We start from the raw sequence: 22,826 nt of genomic DNA, 5'->3' as shown, positions 1-22,826 counted from the left end.
ACCTTAAAAACTGTCTGTAAAGAAAACCCAAATTTAACTCTACTGGCCAGTGACATTTTGGTATTTTCTTGGTAAGTTTCATTCGTCGATCAAACTGGTTTTAATTTATTTACCATCTCGCCTACTTTTACCAAGCACTGTACCAATTCTATTACCAATCACTAGTTATTCAATAGATGTAAGTCAGTTTTTTGTTGTTTAAGAATTTATTGCGACAAATTGTGTCTTTTTATTTTTATATTATTATTTACCCAGATTTTAAAAATAAAAAAAGGTGATGATTTCGGATCATTTAGCATAATTCTCACCAAAACTTACAAACTTCAATTTATATATTTTTTCTCTTCAAATCTTCAATTTTAAGTCTTTTAAGAAAAGTTCAAACAAATATATATTCTTTATAATAATAGTTTTAATAAACTAAATTTTTTTTTATCAATTCCAGAAACATTTCACCATTTAAAACAATTTCACAACCATTTACTCTCTGGGGTCTTATTACAAATTCAAAGATTGAACTTTATCGGTTAGATTTAAATCCAGAGAACTAAATATAAAACAAATCTTTTGATATCCGATGTATAGAAGAATTCTAAACTTTGACTTTAGCTTACACGCCCATTTACCAATTAGCATGACCAAACATTTGCGAACAATGTTTACAAGCAGCCCCGTCAATGCATTCTGAATTCATATCTCTTCGGTTAAGGAATAATTGCAACCATCATTACTCAGTGTCTTTCATTGAAACATTAATCACTGCAAGTTGCAGTGCCATGTTGGCCGTTCCCTGTTTATGTTATGATAATTGCAATCTGGAAGGATGAATCGCCTTAAGCAAGAGGGGTCAGTTCAAATATTTGAAATTATGATTATTTAGTACTATTGGTTAAGTGATTTATGTTAGCAAATTGATTTCAAAAATATTTTAAAGAACGCAAACTGAAAAAAATATATCTCACGTATGAAATTGGAACAAAATTCTTTATTTTGTTGTTCTCGGTTGTTTTAAAATAAATCAGTTGCACATTTTTTAATTAAAATGACTGTAATTTACTTAAACAACTGGGCTCCCCAGCATAACTGGTAACTTGAAACATCAATTATAGAAAAATGGTTGAGAATGTAGGACTTTACTTTGCTACAATATACTTTTGAAACTTGTTGGTTTATTTTCTCTATGGATCAAAATCAGTAACAAAGTGACAAACTTTGGTAGCGTTGTTGACTCAAAAAATGCAAAACCGTGTGTCCTGCTGCATCTAGAATAGTTCCAATTTAAATTATCATCAGACGGCACATTGCTTAGGTTGCAATGGTAATTCCGTGATTGATCCAGGGGTCTGAATGATTTGCACTTTCTTGATTGTTTCTTACCGAAATCCCTTACAGTATCTCCAGTGATATCAGGACCAGAAAAGTCCGTTTACATTTGGATAGTTAGGGAACGTAATACGGAGGCCATGTTTTTTCTTCTTCTTTTTGCAAGCACTGGCTATTCGATTAAAAATATAGTAGTGCAGTGCACGTAAGTGACAGTATTGTGATTTGATCAGCACTGAGAATAAATCACAGTCCGGTGCAAATTGCCTATTAATGTAGCTTAAATAACACGTTAATAACCAAATCAAATTTTTTGAATCCTATTTAGCAATCTATTTACCGACTACAGAAATAAATTAAAATTTTTTGACCCAATTAGTTATCAAACTTTCATTTAGTACTATTATTTATTTAGCAACGCAACAACACAATTCTCAGTAAAACGCAGGCAGTTTTCTTTCTTTTAAAGGAATGAAAAAATAGCTATATCATAATTTTAATAAATAATTGAAGCATTTCGTCAAATCAAATAAACTTCCTATCAGAAAATAAAAGTATATGCAAGAAAAAAGATTATTAATAACTCTTTAATAATTCTTAAAAAAATAAAACTTTTTCCATTTAATTTTCAATTACGCGACTTTTTTTCGAAACAATGTAAAATATAATTTTATCCACTGTGGGGTATAGTGATTTTATTAAGAATTGCTTATTACATGGCATGTCTTACGAGAAAGAAAGAAACGAATGATTCTTTGAAATTTCTTTAAATATCTTATTTTATAATAATAAGAGTGAAGGCGATTATTCTTATTAACATAAATAAGTGGAATAATTAATGTAAGTAAGAGGAATAAGTTTGGAAGAGTAATGTGAGCATCATATAAATTTTTTTAAAAATCTTATCAAAATTTAAAAATCTAACAGCCTAAATACTTGATTAGGGTCTTACCCAAAATACATATTTGATTCATTAAGAAAAAAATAAATAATTTTATTGCATTTTTAATTTTTATACATTCTGTCACCCAATTGATGAAAAATTAAAGATCAATTTTCCATAACTTATTAATTGGGAACATAATTTAGAAATCGAAACTTTTTACTATTTTATTATACAAAGGATTATTAAAATCTCACTATTCATATTTTCTATAATTTGAGATGGTTCACTGCACTGTTGACTTAAAAAAATGTTTTAAAATGATATTTATAATGAAATATTTCTAACTTCTCAAAATTTAACAAATGCTCAAATGTCTCATGTTTTCAAGTGTTGTTCTGGGTTTCTTATTTTTTGCAATAACGCTCTGAAACTTCTGGGATGCATTATTCTTTGTTCCTGCAATAAAAAATATGCAATTATTACAAATTGTTCCTAGCTTGTATAAATAAATAAGAATTGATTCAACACGTCTTTTGTTATTTTATTGAAAAATAATTTGCATAAATATTTCTCCCAGCAAAAATATCTATAAGAAAATTAATTAGATTCCTTCTAAGATCNCATTCATTGGGTAATTGTTCCTAGCTTGTATAAATAAATAAGAATTGATTCAACACGTATTTTGTTATTTCATTGAAAAATGATTTGCATAAATATTTCTCCCAGCAAAAATATCTATAAGAAAATTAATTAGATTCCTTCTAAGATCAACAACTTTTAAAGGCATATAAAATCATATTTTAAAACGCAAGTTATTCGTTAGCAAAACATTTTAACTCATATTGCAGGTAAAATAATACATAATGATTAACATATGGTGCAAAATTTCATAATTAAGCAATTTTTTGCTGTTATTGCGCTAAATAACTTTAAAATATTGAGGCAATGTTATTTAATTCTATTCTATATTTTGTAATATAAGTTCTGTATACTGTATTTATTTCATATAATGCTATCATTATTATGACTTAATTTGAAAATTTTACATCCAAATTTTCATTATATCAAAATAAATTGTATTTAGAACAAATTTGTTCGAACTATGAATCGTTTATAAAATATATAATTTCCTTAAAAACTATCCCCTTTTTTTGAATTTCTCCACAGTTTCGGAATATGAAAATGACATACATAAAGTACAGAGAATCAAATTTATTCAAGCAAAAATATTCAACCTTTTCCCAAAACAACTTAACGCCGATTCAAATACTCTTTCCTATTCCTCCGTTCCTAACTCCGAGCCCAGAATGATACAGGCTTTCCAAACTATATCTTTGTTGCGATTCCTAGATAACCCTGCTTATCGCCAGGACTTGGCTCTGTTTCTGGCGACGAAACGCCTTGTCCCGCCTACATCCCAATCTTCTCCGGTAAAATCCCCGGGAACGGGACTCATAAGTGTCTCTGGCGCACAACCGCGCGAGTCATCCGGCACGCTCCAGAACTTAAAATCGGATCGAAACAGTACTGCACGTGTGTTCCGTTAAGATATGTATCAGATGGAATAGTTCAGCCGTTTTTTCGTGGCTACGTTCGTATTCATGAGAAAGTTGCCAAGTCATAAAAAAGGTTTAAAAACTAAAATAAACAATTTATATTAAAATAAATATTTCACTTGAGGGAGTCAAACTACAAAATAATTCATGTTTAAATGAAAACAGCTAAATGAATAGGTAAGTTTTTATTTGTGTAATTTATAAACGTTAAAACATCACTGTAAAGCAATTTTATATGTTTAAATATAGTTATATGCTTTAAGAAACGAAAAACATTTTAGAATCTATTTTTAAAGCTCACGCAACGAAAAAAAATTACACAAATTACAAATATTTAAGTAATAAAATTTTAAGAATTGTAAAATAACCTTATCAGAGTCTTAGAAATTTCAACAAATCTCTTTTAAAAAAATTGTTTTTGACTCTCTGTTGAGTAATTGCAATCAGATAAAACAGAAAACAACAAAACACTAAGATACAGAGCAAAATATCGATTAGTTAAATTTATATGTCTCATTATTAAAGCCAGAATTGTTTGTAGTAAATACCTAAATCGTGAAAATTTAAAAAAACTGAAGTTTTAAATTTGCAGACGCTGTATTAAGTATATTTTTAAGCGTTATAAAAATATTCTAATTTTTTCTAGAAAAAAAGACTGTTTAGCACTCTCTTTGTCTCAAAATAAAGAATTCAAAATATTACATAAATTGTTTCAATTATTTTGTATATTATATTATTTGATTGTTTTTATTTTGCTCTTTTGTTTGCCTTTTATTTGTTTTGGTTAAAAATTAAGAAAAAGAATATTATCACAATTAATAATGCCGATACATTTTCACAGAATTATTGTTTTATTTTTTTAACTGCTCAATCAAACTATTTAGAGTATAAATTTAAACAAACAATAACCAAATGGGAAAAAATAAACTGATTTTTAATAAAAACAATACAGAATACATTTACAGTGATTAATTAGAATAGTTTTTTTCTAGTTCATTTTAATACACCCATCTTCATATTTACGGATCTTATGTATAAAAGGCGGGTAAGCTATAGGAACTACTTGCTTAAGAAATAAAATTTATATGTGAACTAATATTACCATTTTAGTTATTATTTATCTATTTTCAATGTAGCTTAATGTTTTGCATTTTTTGCTTAACGAAATATTATGGCTGTAACAGCGAAAAGAAATGTTTGTTGCGAAAGAGAGACGATGAAAAATATTATGAATGAATTCGTATTATAATTTAATTATAAGAAAGTTATCCTAATCGTCACCAACTAATCGCGATAAAAGCAAAAAAAAAAAAAAAATAGGTTTTAAGGTTGAAAATGATTTCTGAAAATAGTTCCTTTCTATCTTAAAGTATTCTTTCTGTTAAAAGTTTCTTATACGATGATTTAAGAACAAAATAACACCAATGTTAACGATGAACGAAAATCTCTTTATAAGTGAAAAAGATGCTTTATTTAAGTAAGCTGTCCGCTGAGTTAGTATGGATTAAAAAATTGTTAAATGTTTTACAAATTGTTGTTTTTTTTATAAAATGATTTCTACCATATTTTGTTTTATTTAAACTGGAATTCCTTTACGTGTTACATAAAAAAACAGCAAAAAAAACTAAAAATATTCTCAATGCAAAAGTTGAAAAAAAAATTAAACATGTTTCAGAAAAAATTCATTGCGTAGTTTTTGATCTTATCTAACATTTTAAAAAAACAGCTTTTTTAAATGTACATTAGGAGACACTTCGTATAAGAAATTATATTGTCAATGTAAACAATTTTCTGTTTACTAAGTAAACGCAGTTTCACTTCAGGAAAGCTGAGAACAGCAATTAAAAAATCTCTTCATTGATTACTTTTTTTAAAAATAAACGTGATAATATTAATTATATTTTATCGCTTGTTTAGGAAAAAAAACACTGTAATAAGTTTTTAAACTTTCCTTATTCTCTATATTTACCTTTAAAAATATTTACATAATCAAAAGGAAATGAAATAAAATATTTTCAGGTATCCGTTCACAAAAAAAGATTCTAGAAAAATTACTGTACTGTATGGTAAATGAGATTTCTGGTAATAAAAAGCCCTAATTCTGATTAATAAAAAGCAGTATATACAGTATTTAAAAACCATTCATTGGGTAATTTTTGCACATCCCTGATATACTTGTCAAATTAGGGGCATAAGCACTTTAAAAATATAATCACATACATAACTCGAAATAGTTCTTAAACATAATATCTTAAAAATTATTTATACTTTTTGTCGTCACGGGTTGCTTAAAACAGCAGAATGTTCTTCTAAATTTCTTACACCAAAAGCTATTATAGCAGCTGTTACGAAAAAAAATTTTTTTCAATTAAACACCAGATTTTTTACAAGGTAATTCGAACTGAAACTAAATGATATTTTATCTAATACTTAATTTCGGTACTGAGAAAAAATTCTGTCAAAACTACCAGAATATGGTAAAAGATTTCATGTTTCCGACTCAACAGAATCACCAAATACACGATAATTTTTACCGAAGTGCTCTAAAAATGATTTTGGTTCAGATTAACAATGAAGTATAGTTTTAAAATGTGAGAAAAAATGTTTTAAATATGGTACAATTCGGTAATTATGGTAATCAGAATTACTTTTTACCAGAAATTTCAATACCATACAGCACGGTAATCTTAACAGAAGTTTTTTCTCTCTATGAAGTGTTGCAAAGAAAAAAAAATACTGCTCAGTGCTAAAGAAAAACTACCTCTTGTTTAAAACAACGCTTATCATTTTCTCTGAATTTTTAAAATATTCGTGTCCTGAGTTTAAGCGCTTTGAACTTGTTTATATTTTACAGAGTAGTAAACTACATGGTATTTAAATTTATTTAGCATTTATGATTCATTTTAATAAATTTTTAATGTTGTATTTTAAATAAATTATTCAAAAGTCATTATTCAGGAAATATTAAAGATACGAGTTTAAAATATGCCCATCAGTTAATTGCATTTTAAGCACATATTTGGTCTTTTGGGTATTTCATTTATTCAATGTTGGTCCACTTTTAAAGAAAACAACTTTTGTTATTTTTATCGTGACCAGACGAGAATGATCTTTTGTCACGGATATCTGTATAGATTTGAGAAGCGCCCTTTATTGATGATCTTTTCGATAAAAGAATTGATTATATTTATAAAATTGATTCAAATCTTTCTCACGAAAAATCATCATTAACAAACCATAAATATTAGAATGTTTTTTTTTCTTCTTCTTTTTATCAATAAATGCTTAAAGTTATTTCAACCTGGAATTGAATATTCTAAACAATGCTAATTTATTATTTATTAACCAAAAATTATCAATTCAAATTTTATGTATTTATGTCTTATATTTGTAAATATTTAGTGATACTGAAGAATAAAATAATAATTTTAAATTTCATTTAATAATTAAAAAACTTTGAGGAATTTAAAAATAATATGTCGTGAGAAGAATGTGGTATTAATTAATTATTATTTCGTATTACGATGGCAAGTGAAAACTTGCTCTTATCAAGTTTTGATATTATTATGAAATTTTAATCTCAATTACTGGTATTGGATCGTGGTAAATGAATAATTAGATTTAAGATTAATGTATGTGATATAAATTATTATTATTTTGCTTTAAAATGGTACTAAAATATATTTATCAGTCATGAAATAACGAAAGTGTTATTGGCTAATCAGTTTGGATGTTATTAAGTTATATTTTTTATTATTGCTTTTAAGTATGAAATGTAAACATCGTTGCATCTGTGTCTTAAAATTAATTAATGTGATATAAATAATTATTATTTGGTTTCAGAATAATAATAAAAGATATTTATTTACAGTAAATACCGTTAGTTACTCATGTCTGAATATTGTTATTTTATTATATTTTTGAATATTGGTACGGAGTATAAGGAATGAGAAAGAATTCATGACATAATTAATGAGTATTTTATTTTAAGCTGGTCATTAAATGCACTTGTACGAACTTTATGCGCACCAAAACGAACCAAAGAACTTGTAATTGCACCAAACGCACTTATACGAAAAGCACCAAATAATATGCATTCATTATGGGTGATCAGTAATTGTGCAGTGTGAGAAGAATAATTATGAAATGGTAACCAAATATATTTGTATGAAATATAAACAAGTGTTACAGCTAATAAATTATTGTATCTATTATAAAACCATACTTTAAAAAATATTGAAATTTAGGAGTAATTATTGAATGTGTCAAATATAATTATTATTTAATTTACACATGAAATTTAATTAAACAGAATAAGCAGTTCAAGTGGTTTTAAACAAAAATATTTTTGTGTTAACAGACAATACAAGAAAAAAATAATAATTTGTACATTTTGAGGAGTTAAATAGATTAATTGAATTAATTTTGAATTTTATTAAAATACAAGCTGTGTATGCTATGTATGTGCTATTTTTACATGTCATCTAGCGAAGTTTTGCTTTGTTGTTATTTCTTACTTTGGTTTCTAAAAGAGGTACATTGTAATTAATTTCAGATATTTTCCGATTTCTATAAAGCGTTTTTTTTCTTCACTGAATTATCTGAGTGCATTTGCTTAAAATATATAATACTCGTGTTGTAAAGTGGTAAGAAGCGTTTTTCCCCAAATGCACTGAGAAAAAAACTACCTGTGGCAGAACGACGTGAATATAATAAAATTTACGGTGTTTCTGGTTATGTGAAAAGACCAGAAATCTTGATAATTTTTACCTAAGCAATGTATTTGGCAAAATTAACCATAAAGTACTGTTTTATAATGTTTGATTAAGTTCGGTGAATGTGATAAAATCTAGTAATTTTTCATGATTCATAATAACGTAAAAGCCATTTATTCGGTTAAATTTACTGTTTAGTTATCTAATTTTAACTGAATTGTGTGGTAATACAAATTTTAATTTTGAAAACCGGTAAACCGTTACAATAGAAATAGAAAAAAATACCAAACTAATTGCTTAAAATCGGAATATTTTAGTTTATTAAGCAGAATTAAGATTTTTTTTACCAGAAATATTATTACCATACAGTACGGTAATTTTGCCAGAATTTTTTTCTCCGTGTAAATTTTCGCAATTACTTCCTAACTTTCTATTTAAAAAAATGATTTTCTGTAAACTATGAATAACTTTGTGCATAAATTAATATTTATTATTTTCTTTACTAAACAACTTGCTATTTTAGTTTGTTAAAATAGGTATTTTCTTATTGTTTATTGCATTTTCTTAAATATAGAGAAATGATACTGTCAGTTTTATTTCCATCTCTTTAAAAATTACTTTTCGAATTGTTTTGCTATATCTAACATTTTAATTGATTTATATATTTATGATATTTTACATCGATTACTTTACCGCAATTAAAGCCTGATTCCACAGAATCCTGGCAAAGTTGTTTTGACCCTCCTATTTTCGTTATAGAGAAGGGTTCTGAAACTAAATTATCTGAACAGAAATTTTTCTTCCGTTCCAGCATTGCGAATAACTCAGTTCATTCGTTTAATTTTAATGCTTCTGATGATAACAAACGCTTTGAAAAAAATAAACTGTAAATTCCGGAGTTAAAACTTTCTTTTTTTAACAAGTGCGTTAAAATTAATTTTAACAAAGAAAATCTGCTTTTAAGTCTCCATCAAATATGTAAGGAAAAAATTGTACGAAATGGATAATAATGATTTTCTTACTGTACATTCTTGCAAGTGAACGTCTCAAGATAATTCAAACCATACTAATACTCTGTACATAAAAGGAATTGCTTTCAACCAACTACTTGATTATTCGAGCAGAAACTAAAGAGGTAATATAAAACAAAGAATCAGACACAAAACAGAGGTTGAAGGAATAAAAGACTACGACCCCTAACTCTTCGAAATGAGCTACGTCAGAAGAGAGTTAAAGCTTTGTGCTGGCCAGATTACTTTAGAGAAAGATCCAAGACCTAAGTCCCGAGAAAGATTATGTCGTCTTAACCCCGAAGAGGAACTGGATTTAGAAAGAGGAATAAAGATGGTTTCTTTTAGGGCCGAAAGGTCGACCTCTTTAGTCCTTTTATTTCATTTGGTATTACCCTGCTAAGAATACTTGGCCTTTGTTTCACGATGATATAGATTCCTTGGGTATCGATCAGAAATCTATGGTAATAGATACACTCCATCATGAGGGAAAAAAAGGAATAACTGAAACAAAAAAAGTTATGTTATGAATCAGTGAAATTATAATGAATGTTTACTCTAGAAACTAAAGCGAGAAGATATACTTGAAAATATAGTAACATCATTAGCTTCAAAAATTATAAAGGTGAAAAAAGTCGGTGTGTTTCCAGTGCTCTACAACAGGTAACCATTCTCAACTCATAATTTTTTTTTTCCTTGGCAACTTTACGTTTTCGGTTTTTCTCTCAGCTATCATGGTACTTTCGAGTTTTGTCTTTTCCCATTGTTTCCACTTTTGGGATAGAAACTTTTCTCCCCCCCCTTTTACTTAATTTGTTTTCTTCATTTAAATCTGGTCTGACTTGAAAGTAGGCTCCCACTTTTGAGCTTTCTAAACTCGTTCTTTACCATTGTAATCATCAATATATTATGAAGCATAGTTAGTTTTAAAAAAATGTGAAGAGTTCGAGTTACGATATTTAAAATGGCATTCTAAATAATGATAACACCATTTATTATTAATACTATTTTATTTATAATAGTATGCATTATTATAAATTTTGAATAGTTTTAACCATAATATTGTTTAAAATTCGAAACAATCATTGTTTCGTGGTAAGTTGTAACATATTAAACATACTTTTTATACTTTCTTACACAATATTAATGTCCAACTTGAACTGTTACACGATACAGATTAATACATTATTCAGATTGCACAATATTTGCACCATTTGTTGGTTCAAGGGCCAATATTATGATTCAACGATTAACCAATCTTTTTTTTCGTTGTTTTAGAGTTTTTCCTTGATATTGTTTTTTACAAAAATAAATTATCTTTCCATAATATATATATATGTTAATTAATTTGCACAATAATATGGTTCAAGGTGCCGATCACTGATCCAGTGGCAACTTTACTGGAATACGGGGCCATTGGTTGGGGGTTCGAATCCCATCGTAGGCACAGATGTAACTTTCTCTCTCTTTGTGTTCTATGTGCTTTCTTCTGTGTGATTGTGTGAATGTAACCGCCCTATGAACGGTTTTGCGGTTGTATGACGTGGGCGACGCTACGCCAACGCTGTGGCTTAGCCACAGGTGTCCACTTGGTAACTATAAGAGAGTAGCGATTCTGGCTGAACTTCTGACTCCAATCGGAAATAAACCCAAGTGCCCGCAGCTAAGAAAAATAAATATCGTTGAAGGTAACGAAATTAAGATTTAATTTTGAATTGATTTTTTAAGAGTGATTCCTTAAAGAACATTTTTTTATATTTTATAACCGTCGTTGAACAACCGACCCAATTTCAGATTTACGATTACTAATCTTCAGTTACGTAGTCTTGTAATTTTGAACCCAATCCAGAATACAAGGGAAATCCTGGATCAAGTATGGGAGAAATTTGCTTCCGTGGGATACTCTTTTAAGGAACTAACCCTAAATTTTCGTAATATTGCGATGAAAACCACGGAAACCTCACGTGGTTAGCCTTACGGCAAGGGGACCCATGATAAATCTACCACTTAGGATACTTTACGTCTGCACTGTGGTCGGTGAGAGCCGCGAGTAGAATCGATATCGACCTGCCATTACTGGGATTCGAACTCGGATCACCTCATTGGAAGGCGAACGCTCTTTCCCCAGAACCACCATGGCTCCCTGAAAGGATATTTTATATCCGTCGTTGAACAGCCGACTCAATTTTCGGGTTTACGACTACTAATGTTCAACTCCGTGGTTTTGTAATTTTGAGCCAATCCAGAAGGAAAGGATACTCCTGGATCAGTAAACTCAGAGGTATGATTCGTTGTGGTAACATGGAGGACTTTATGACTCGACATATTTAACGTGCATCAGTCACCATTTAATATACGGGGAGTCTTCGGTCAGCGGGGATCGAATCCACGAACTCTTGAACTTGGGCCCAGTGCCCAACCAACCAGGCTTTCCCGTCCCCAGAAGGATATTGTCATTTCTAATAATAAATTTTATTTCGGTAATAAATATGCACCATATTATGATATAATGTACCAATATTAGTATTAAACATCTTGCCGATTTTTTGAAAATGTATTGGTAGATTAAATTGTTTTTCTTAAATATCTATAGTAGTAAAATAAGAAGTTGTGATCGTGTGTGCCTCTATTTCCTTCTAATAACTCCAGAACCGTTTGTGTTAGCACCTTAAAATTGCCCCCGTCACCCACTATCTAAATTTCAACACATGATCTTAAGAATCATTCGAAAATTTCTTTTAATTGGTTCAGTTGATACAGTAAGAAAATGAAATTTTCTCATTGCTTAAAAGATAGTCTCATTGATATAACCGAAACTGCAGACAAATTTACAGATAGTGTAAATTATGTTTTCCTGTTTATCGTTAACTTAAGCAAGGCATGCCATAAAAACCATTTATTTGGATAAATTTAATTTTCAGTTCTGTATATTTTGCTAAAGTTGTGGTTATGAGTGCTATAATTTTGAAAGCTAGAATTTTCTGTAAACTATTACCGTATGAACGGAAAAATTAGCAAGGGAATGACTTGACTACGTTATATTTTGGTTTTATTAACCTAAATTATGCTGTTGTTTTTTTTTTTAAACAGAAATGTCATTATCATATTTTACGGTTATGTTACCAGACTTTTTTTCTCCGTGTTCTACATTGTTTCGCGATTTGCAATATTCATTTTTCTGGAATATCTACTAAATAACAATGCAAGTTTATTGTCTATATGAAAAACGAAAATGTAGAGGTTTAGCACTGAAATCTCTTATCTAAAATCTAAGATAATAAACTCTTTTTACACGTACTTATAAAACTCTAAATATGCTTTACTTAAGACGTTCAAATTAATATCTTTATAAAATCTGGAAAACCAAGAATTTAAAGTTATTTCTTCAAATGAAATTTGCTGAAAGTTTGTTGAATTATATTATTTCCTTGAAATCCGATATGATTTCCGATATATCCGAATTAGCTGAAAGTATGTGGAGTAAACATTTATTAAAGAATGAAGCAAGCTAGAACATTGAAACAATTGATCATTAATCTTTAAGCAATGAATTATTTTTGCAGTTTCTCCCATGCCGAAAATATTTAGTTGTTGATTCTTCTAATAAGAACATGCTTCAGAATTAAAGAATTAAAATGGTCACAGCTTTTAAAAAGAGATTTAAAAAAAATTACGCTTTAAAAAAACGATATAAAAGCTATAAAACAAGAAGAGTTGTAAAAAACGATCAGTTTCAAACGTAGCTTTAGTTGTAGATTTTAAACTGGCATTTCAAAAGCATTTTTCTAAATTTATTCAGCAGAAATGGCAAAATTTTGATATATTTCTAATATATGTTCGTATTTTGTTTTCTTTTCAAATGACGTTAAAAATTAATGATTTATATTAATGATTAATATAAATCATTAAGTTTTAACTCTGAGCTTACTTCACGTTTATGAGAAGTTAAATTTTGAATTTATGCAGAAATTTATTGCAACAAATTTGAGAGAATAAAAGATAAAAGATATTTTTCCAAATTAAATTATATTTTCTTAATGCAAATAACATAAGAAGAAAATTCGACAAAATCAATTAAATTAACCCTTATTTTTCATATGATAATATCTCCTGTGAGTTGTATTGAATAATAACATAATTGATTATATTGAAAACAAATTCATTTTTCGTGTTTTGTACATTAGACTCTTAATTTATTAAATTAAGTTGCTTTAATGTAAATTAATAAGAGTCGCGTAAATACACAAACATCATTTAACGCTGTACAAAAAATTCGCTATATTATTTAGTTTGTTTTTATTATTTAAAACTAAATATGATGAAAAAAAAGGTAAACAATTAAGCACACTTTAAAGTTCAATTAATAATTATTATATCAGTTAAACATTTTTTAAGCATATTTTCAGAAATTTTGTTTATGTTTCAAACTTAATTAACAAAATGAAAGGGTTTTTTGTAGCAAAATAATTGAACTAATACTAAGATTAATATAAACTTAAATTAAATATTAAAAATAAAGTTTTTGATATTTTTATAAACTTAGAGCATATGTTGTAGGGAAAAAAATTCATTTATTTGAAATAATTGTACATTTATTTTTTAGTCATTTATAACACTGTCTTTGTTTTCCCTTATGAGTGAATTCGAGGAAATGTCTCTCTTCTGTTTATTCGAGGAATGTTGCCTTTTTCTACTCCATAAAATGAAAGAAAAAAACATTAGTTACTAAGGTAAACGTTCTTAAGATATGATAGTGAGTGAACATATATATATATATATATATATAATGTGTGTGTATATATAAACATGCCATAAAATGATCCAATTTTTCTCTATTTAATTAATTATTTTCATATTTTGTAATCTGGCCAACTTGTTACGAAAATATTTTAAATCATTTTTGAAAGATGCTGGAAAAGGGGATGTATATATGAATTTGCTACTCGTGTCATACATTATATTGTGTTTTATTCTGCATTTTTCTGCTCACTTTGTTCTATTTTAGTTCAATTTTTTAGGATGTTCTTCTCACTATTGTATTCATATATTATGCTTTGATGCATTAATGCAATATTAGGAAGCACTCTTTTTTGCGCATATAGTCGTGTGAGCTGATAACGAGATTTTATCTTTTTCTTATTTTTTTCCGGCTTTATAGTCTTTTAGTTTTTTCATATTTTTAAATATTTTTAATCTTTTTTCCTTTGCCTCTTTTAAAAATATTTACGTATTTTTCCATGTTTTTTCCTTTGTTTAAAAGTTATTTCACGAGTTCTGTGTATTTGCAGCTTATCTAGCTATCATTTTGTATATATATATATATACAAAATGAAGATAAAACGAGGGAAAATTATAGACATATGAAAAATAGGGGAAGGAATAATAATTAAAAAAATAACAAACAACTGATTAAAAAAAAAAGGGATGAAATTTTTTTTAAAAAACCGGAAAAAAAGAAGAAAAGAAAGATATAATCTTTTCAGCAGCCCACACGACTATATCCGCAAAAAAGAGAGCTAAATTGATACAATATCAGAAAGCACTCTTTTTTGCGGATATTATCGTGTGGGCTGATGAAAAGATAATATCTCTTTTTTTTCTTCTTTTTTAAAAAAAAATTAATCATTTTTTTTAAATCAGTTGTTTGTTATTTTTTTAATTATTATAATTTTCCTTTGTTTTATCTTCATTTTGAACTTATCTAATGAGTTTCTGTTTACTTGCAGTTAATGCGCAATAAATGAAACTTATTGTTTCTCTTAACTTTCTTCGTGTTTTCTTGTATTTATTTATTTTGTTTTATATATCTTGGCGAACAAAAAGCAAGTATTCTTTGTATCCAGTATTATATGTTGCTTGCAAGTAACTTTGTAATCAGGTATTCTTTGGCCAAGATATATATATATATATATATATATATATACACTACTTGTCAAAAGTTTGCGAAAATTTTGAAATCTACAAAGAAAAGGTCTAAATTCAAATGTTCACAGAACTGCGAAAAATCATTCAAATTGCAAGAAAATTTTATATGTTCTAAACTGAACCCTCTACTGTTAGTTACGTATGATCAAATTGCTATACTTTGTTTTTGGCGAACTGAATCTAGCTTTTTATCATAGGTTGTTTTTATGGTGAAAAAATTTGTTAAGTTTGAACACTTGCCAAATTCGCAAAAAATTTTTTTNTTCCCTGCCTAAACCTGTTTTAATCCTTCCACTCGGCTATAGATATATATATATATATATATAATTACTGACCTTTGAATATACTCTTCACTCTTAATGAATGATGAAAACAAAATATTATCCTGGATGGTTTCTATGGCAACGAGTCAATATTTTCAGTTCAATAAGTGTTAAATTCTAATAATGTTATTAATTGTTAAAAGCATAGTTTCAATTTCAACAAAATAGATAAGATAAATAATTTTAGTATCTGTCACGTTTCTTTCGCCTTTGAGAGATACAAACAAAAATGACCCATAACAATTAAAAAAATAAAAGAAAATGATTCTTGTATATTTAAAAGAAATGACCTTTTCTCAAAATGTCATTTGCTTTGTAAATTGGCTCGTACACGAAGCTGAATGGCTATGTGTAATTACTCTCTCAGATTCCTATTGGATACATTGAAGACATTTTCGAATTTTAATTTTAAGGCGAAAAGTGGAAAGATTAGGTACAAAAAATTTGAACTTTATTTAGAATCATTCAAATCAGTTAAAAATAGACACTTGTCAAGCAAAAGATGTGGTTTAATATTAATTGAAATAGAGGATATTCTTGTTCAGTTTAAAATAGAATATTTTAAGTGAAATAAATGTATAAATATTTCAGAATATTATTTTACCTCGACATTTTTTAATGCAAAAGTATTATACTTTATACACATTAGCAAAAGTTAATTCTTTCGTTTCTCAAATCTTAAATTTTTCATAATGCCTCATAATTTTAGTTTTTATTCCCTTAGTTCGTAATTATCAGTGTTCTTATATAGTTACTCCTAAAATTTTCATCAACAACTAGCAGCAGTGTTGGACTGAACGAATCATCATAAAATTAATTTATTAATTTGACTTTAATAATATGAATCACGAATCTGAAAATTGTATCAGTTGATTAATATAATAAATGCATCAACTAAGCAGGGGAATGAATCTATTTACTGAAATCACCGAAGGAAGTTCCTCAATTTTACCGGCCAACGATCTAAAACAATAAATAAGGCTCTAAAAAAATTAATCATCAAAATGTCAAAACACTTAGCATATCGGGAAATATCATTTAAGGAGGAATTCAAAAGTAGATTTCGTTCACTTAAATAACAGGATTCACGGATCAGTGAATCGAATCATTAGAGTCGTATCATCAGTGAATTGAATCAGTTGATTCAACTAAGCAGTGAAGCAAATCTGTTTACTGAAACCACTGAAGCAGCTATTCAGTTTTATCGACCACCCAGCTAAAACAATAAAAAAGACTAAGAACACTATGAATGAATCAAAATATTAAAAAAAAAAATCTTAGCAAAATGTAAAATATCACTTAAAGGAAACTTAAAAGTCACTTATCCAAGAACTAAGCTTGCTTAATCTCTTTAATTGGGCCTTATTTGGTTTCTGTTTTGAGAAAATCCCAAGTCTCTAAGTATTCTCTGGAGAAATAAAAGCCTTCAGATCGATATGCAAATATGCCCATGTCTCCTACAAAGGTTGTCGCGCTTGACTTTCTGGCAAAAACCAATTACTGCACTTCACCCCATGCACCTCTTCAATTCTAAGGGGGGTCCAAGTAACCGTATTAATTATGTTCGTTTTAATCAACTTTCGGGAAGGCGTGTGACAGGCATTTTCTACAGTCTTTCATTTGTCCCTGAAAGCACGTGGACGAACCTTATTGGCACTCTCCGAGTGTCATATGGGCTCTTCTAAGAGAGACTAATGAAAGTGCCGGTCCACTAATCTTTTTGTCTTCACTAACAGCTGGATGAAGAATTTAGATCGATTAAGATTTTTTTACCAAAAAAAAGGATACTGCTCCAGTGTGCTGGAAGTAATTGTAATAAGAGTAAGTTGGAGTATTTGTTTGGCTAAGAAGTGCCTACTTAAAAAAATGTTCTGAATAACTTTATCGAGAAGCTAAGTTATTAACGTAACAAAAAAACTACTTCCTTAGATCTATATAGTTAATAATTATTTTTAATTAAATAGCCTTTTAAAATAAAAGTTTGACTAGTTAAGCGAAAAATATTTGCTTGGTTAGTGAGTCAAATATTTATTAATAAAAAGAGAACTTTAAATTCCGATAATAGTTGATGTTTCAGTAGATTTGGCGAGTGCATATTTTTAAATAAGCATTTAACTATGAGTTTATCAGATTTTTATTTAAAAATGTTGCCAATTTAAGATGTTTCATTAAGTCGAAATAGGCTTTTGGAACTTGAAATGCAGATTATTATCGTTTAATAGTAGATTTGCCAATATCTATTTTTAAATTAACTCTTAAGAAATTAGTTCATCAGTATTTATTCAAGACTGTTCCGTCATGTCATTCCGGAATGCCAACTATTTAATATTTAAAATTTATGTATGCATAATATCTCAAAAACTGTATAATTTAATATGTTAGTATTTTTACCATCATTCACAAATCAAACACAAATTCTCTTAAAAAAATTTCCGTTAAAGATTATACTTATTCTTTAAATAAATTACTATTTAGCAATTATTTATGTATTTTTGAAAGAAGAGAAAAAACATAAATTGAGTAAGAATTTATCTTTTAATTCGAATTAATTTTTTAAAGTCTGTGCATACAATGTCACAATAACTATTTGCATTACTACTCTTGTATTGATTTAAAATTTTTACATTGTTTTTAGCTATAACCCTTTAACATAATTTCTTAGGCAAAGTGTTTTTTAATGTTTTTATACGTATTTCGACCCATTTTTACAGCAATTAAATTTTTGTTATCTTTATGTGTTTTTTTATAATCATTATTTTTTAAAGAACAGGTTAGAAACTGATACAAATTTCATAGTGATACATTTGCGTGCATTTAAAAAAAATTATTTTCTTGAGTCTAAACAAATTTAGCTTGCAATAATGCATGTATACCATCCAACCATGGCCAAGCAACTAGCCCATGGTGAGAATACCACGTAATTTTGACTCTGGTCAGACACCATGGACAATTGCTTCAGCTGGAACTCTATATCAAACTTTCACATTACAACCAACGAGATAATTTTCAGCCATGACAGCTTTAACGAACACCGATTGTTTTGATGGCCGCTAGAATCGAATTCCCTACCTTAAGCCTTCACCAACTTAACCCTCGGAGAGCTTGCTATTAGTTTTTAAAACAATTTATAAATGACCCGAAAATTTGTTTTTAAATTTATGGAAAAAACAAACAAACAAACATGTTTTTTTAGTAAATTTAAAAATAAATTTTCGGACAATTTTTTTAAACAAATATTTCTATTAAATGATGTTTTTTTTTATGATTTCACATTATTTCTTTAATATTTGTGCTTTGAAATTTATTATATGTTTCTCATTTATTAATATAAGCTAATTCCTTAATACTTTTATCATTAAAAAGTGACGATAACTCTTTCTCCATTTTCCTCCTTCTTTCTAAATTTCGTTAACTTTTTCCACTTGCAGACACAAACAAGGGGAAACAAAATTCTGAAAAAATAGATGTTCTTTCTGCAATTTCAAACACATTACCTTAAAAATACCAGTCCGTGATGTTTGGCATAAATTTAAAGCGTTTTTACTTCGCCATATATTTTCACACTTTACAATATTTTCTTCAAGTTTAGCGGGATTCCTCTGATAAATATTGTTAATGGATTTATTTAAGAGTTGGTGGTGATAGCGTTTCAGACTCCCTGTAATCAATATTTAATCTAACAGGTTGCAGAAGATTTCCTAATTCGCTATCTCCTCCCTGTAACACTTTTATTTTTCCAAAATTATTAAAAATTAACCAATCATTTTTGCTCATAAAGAAGCGAATGGAAATGCTGGAATATTCAAGAGAAACCACCCCAAAAAACCTTCAATGAAAGAATTTTTAAGAAAAAAAAGTAATTTTATCAACAAAAAAATGAGCTGTTTTCTTCATAGTATCTCATTAACTAAGAATTTGTTAACATGTTTAATTGTCTTTCCAAAATAATTTACCAAACTTAACAAACATCGTAATAATCTCAAATCAAAAAATTTTCGTTACTTTACAACGGAATTCAAAATGAAAAATCGAAATTTAAGTAAACAGGAGACATTCAAAATTTGTTGCAAAGTTTTTTTCTCGAATGAAGCTGAATTAATATTTATATAGCAATTGCAAAAAAGTTTTAACCTTAACATTCATTCAATATTTTTATTTCATGCACTAAGCAGTTTTTTGTTTTAACTATTCATATAACAAATAAAAATGAAAATATCTAAAATAAATATCAATCCTTAGAGCTATATTTGGACTTGGAAACAAGTATTTTATGTTATTTATACGATGCAGTTATTTAATTGTTTAAAAATGCTTAAATTCCTTACATAAAATATTTTTAATATCACTGTAAAGATCTAAGGATCATATATATATATATATATATTTGAAATTTNATATATATATATATATATATATATATATATATATATATATATATATATATATATATATATATATATATATATATATATATATATATATATACATATGTCGCTGGTTGATACGAACTTCGCTCCCGTCTCGCACTGACCACTGTGATGGCATAAAATTATCCGCACTAGTAGACGGATCTCCTTCCCATTCGGCTAACCATTGGAGGGTTTCGTTTTTTTTCTCCTCATGTAACGTAAAATGCCGGTTAGTTTCATCAAAAAGTTCACCACGAAGGTTAATTTGTTCCAATGATTTTTTCCAGAAGTTCTGTCTTCTGGTTTGGGTTCAAATTTACATGGCTCCGTGATTGAACATTGATAGTCGTAAACTCTGAACTAAATCTTCTGTTCAACGACGGTTATATACGAATATTGGATTTCCTGCACTTTCATGCATGGGCCTTCTGATTTTAATAGTTTTGCAATATGAATATCTGCATCAAATGTTTTACAATGCCACTGCAGCAATTAGTGTTGTATAAATCAATGCCTCTTTAGTTCACTTAGGTTAAAATTTACTATTTTACAAATAATTTTGTTGTATTATTATTCCTGAACAAATAGATATGATTAGGTTATCACTAAACAAGCAATTTACGGATATATTTTAGAATTTACTCGAATTCAGCTTTTAAACAATATGTTTGGCATATAATTTGAATAATTTACTCTGCGTCTTAAAAGCATTATTTTTCACTGTACTTTACGAACAATTTCAAATAGAATAGATTATAAACACGCGATTGTGACATTTTATCCAGATTGGCATGAATAGCAAACTCAATTAAAATTAAACAGCTCGAAACGCAGTTGAGTGCTCTGATATGGTGGCACGGACACGTTCAGATTCATTGTTGCGGAAGGTATCAAAATGAATCTGACGACGCGTCAGAATCATTTGGTGTGCCAGAGTGACATCAAATAAATTAAAAGTCAGTAATAGATTCACAAAACTCTGTTTGGGTGTTGTTGACTTTAAAACTCTCCAATGACTGCTGTTGTTGATGGTTTAAAAAGGAAATAAGAATGAAAGTATTACATTGTTGTGAAAATATGAATATTTGTCCTTTGAATGAAAGTGAGAGATATAATCTTTCAAATTCATTATTGAGTTATTATGTCGCATGTATATAATTAATTCGTATAATTTATTTGTATTAATTTATGAAAAACTAACAAATTTTGCAATCAGATTTCCGATGATTTTAAAATACAAACTATTTCGATTTTGTTCTAATACTGTTATTAAATGATTATCAAATAATAAAATAAATATTTACTTTATTTTAATGTAAAATCACATTTTCTATTGCTGTAATAAAGTCGCAAAAATATGTCTCTGTAAAATAAAGATTTAACTATAGAACTAGAATCAAAATTTATTTCACAAATATTGAATATAAATATCTATATAAGGGATTTGTTATTTTTCAAAAATATATATATAATTTCAGAAAAACAAAACCATGTCTTTTAATTATTATTTTGTTAAATTGAATAATAAATAAGTTTTTAAAATCGCATAGTCATAGATTAATATATAAACTAGAGGAGAACAAATGCTGTTTTATTCGATCACTAAGTTTTGTCTTACGACAAAGAACACAAAAAGTAAAAATGACGCCAAAGGCGTAAGTTTTGGCTCTTCATTTAACTGAACTATTGCAAATTGCTTCAATTTGAGCTACACTGAATGTCTTCCAAAAAATCACTGAATGATAGCTTACATATTAGTGTCTTTTTTCATGACGAAATTGTAATAGTAAGTATGTTTTATTATGCAGTCTTCAACTACTAAAATGTCATCCCAACACTAAAATTAAAACTGAATGTCATCATGCTTAAAGCTACTCGGGCCTAAATCTTTTGATTAATTTACATCTTTGATCCGATTCTTGTTTTGATGAATGAATATTTTGCTTTTAAATATTTTTTATGAAGGAAACAGTTCATATAAATGAGATTTGTACAAATTTATGATAATCGTAGCAAAACATTTCAAAAATTCAGAATATTGTCCAAATTTCAGATATAAATAACAAAAAAAGTATAAATCGTGAATAAGGAAAAGAAAATGAGAATTTATGTTAGGAAAAATACAGTTAGTTAGGATATTAATTTTACTTGATTAAAATGAATACTTCCAAGTAGTCGAACCGGAAAGTAATGCTTGATATTGCAATCGCTTCATTAGCATCTTAAGTTGTAAGGGCTTTATTCGATTGCTTAATGACTCAATAAAGATACACTAATGGACTGTGGTCAGGGATTTATCGAGGAAGATGACCTGGAGCTAACACTAACACAACTTGTATCATAAAGTAAATGATTTCCAAAACGCATTCTCTAATCGAGCAACATTTGAAAATATTTCTAATTTTTATCAACAAATTAAAAAATTATTTTAAAAATCAAATGTTATTTTGTATGACTAAACGAGTTTAAAGGATTAAGTAGAAATGTATTTTGTTTAAGAATTATTGTTTCATTTAGAAGGGTGGAAAAAACATAACAAAAAAAAAATACATTAAAGCCCCAAACCTTCAACCGGACAAATATCAACTGATCTACTGGTATAAGAGTTTAAAAAAAAAATTTCTGCTTTCATTTCATTTTATTTGCAATTTTGCTCTCTATTTAAAAAATGAATACGTA

At 27.8% G+C, this 22,826-nt stretch overlaps 1 protein-coding gene across 1 annotated transcript in view; it reads left to right on the top strand.

Annotated features, from left to right (window-relative positions):
• Nucleotides 1-3,638: 3,638 nt before the first annotated feature.
• Nucleotides 3,639-22,826, top strand: part of LOC107455277 (teneurin-m-like) — a 445,997-nt gene continuing 426,809 nt past the window's right edge. Inside the window, exon 1 of the mRNA XM_016072782.3 lies at nt 3,639-3,942. The gene's annotated coding sequence lies outside the window, so the exon portion shown is untranslated. The remainder of the gene's footprint in view (nt 3,943-22,826) is intronic.

This window comes from Parasteatoda tepidariorum, chromosome 4 (genome assembly GCF_043381705.1).
Source record: "Parasteatoda tepidariorum isolate YZ-2023 chromosome 4, CAS_Ptep_4.0, whole genome shotgun sequence".
Taxonomy (NCBI): domain Eukaryota; kingdom Metazoa; phylum Arthropoda; class Arachnida; order Araneae; family Theridiidae; genus Parasteatoda; species Parasteatoda tepidariorum.
This window is presented reverse-complemented; position numbering and strand designations above follow the sequence as displayed.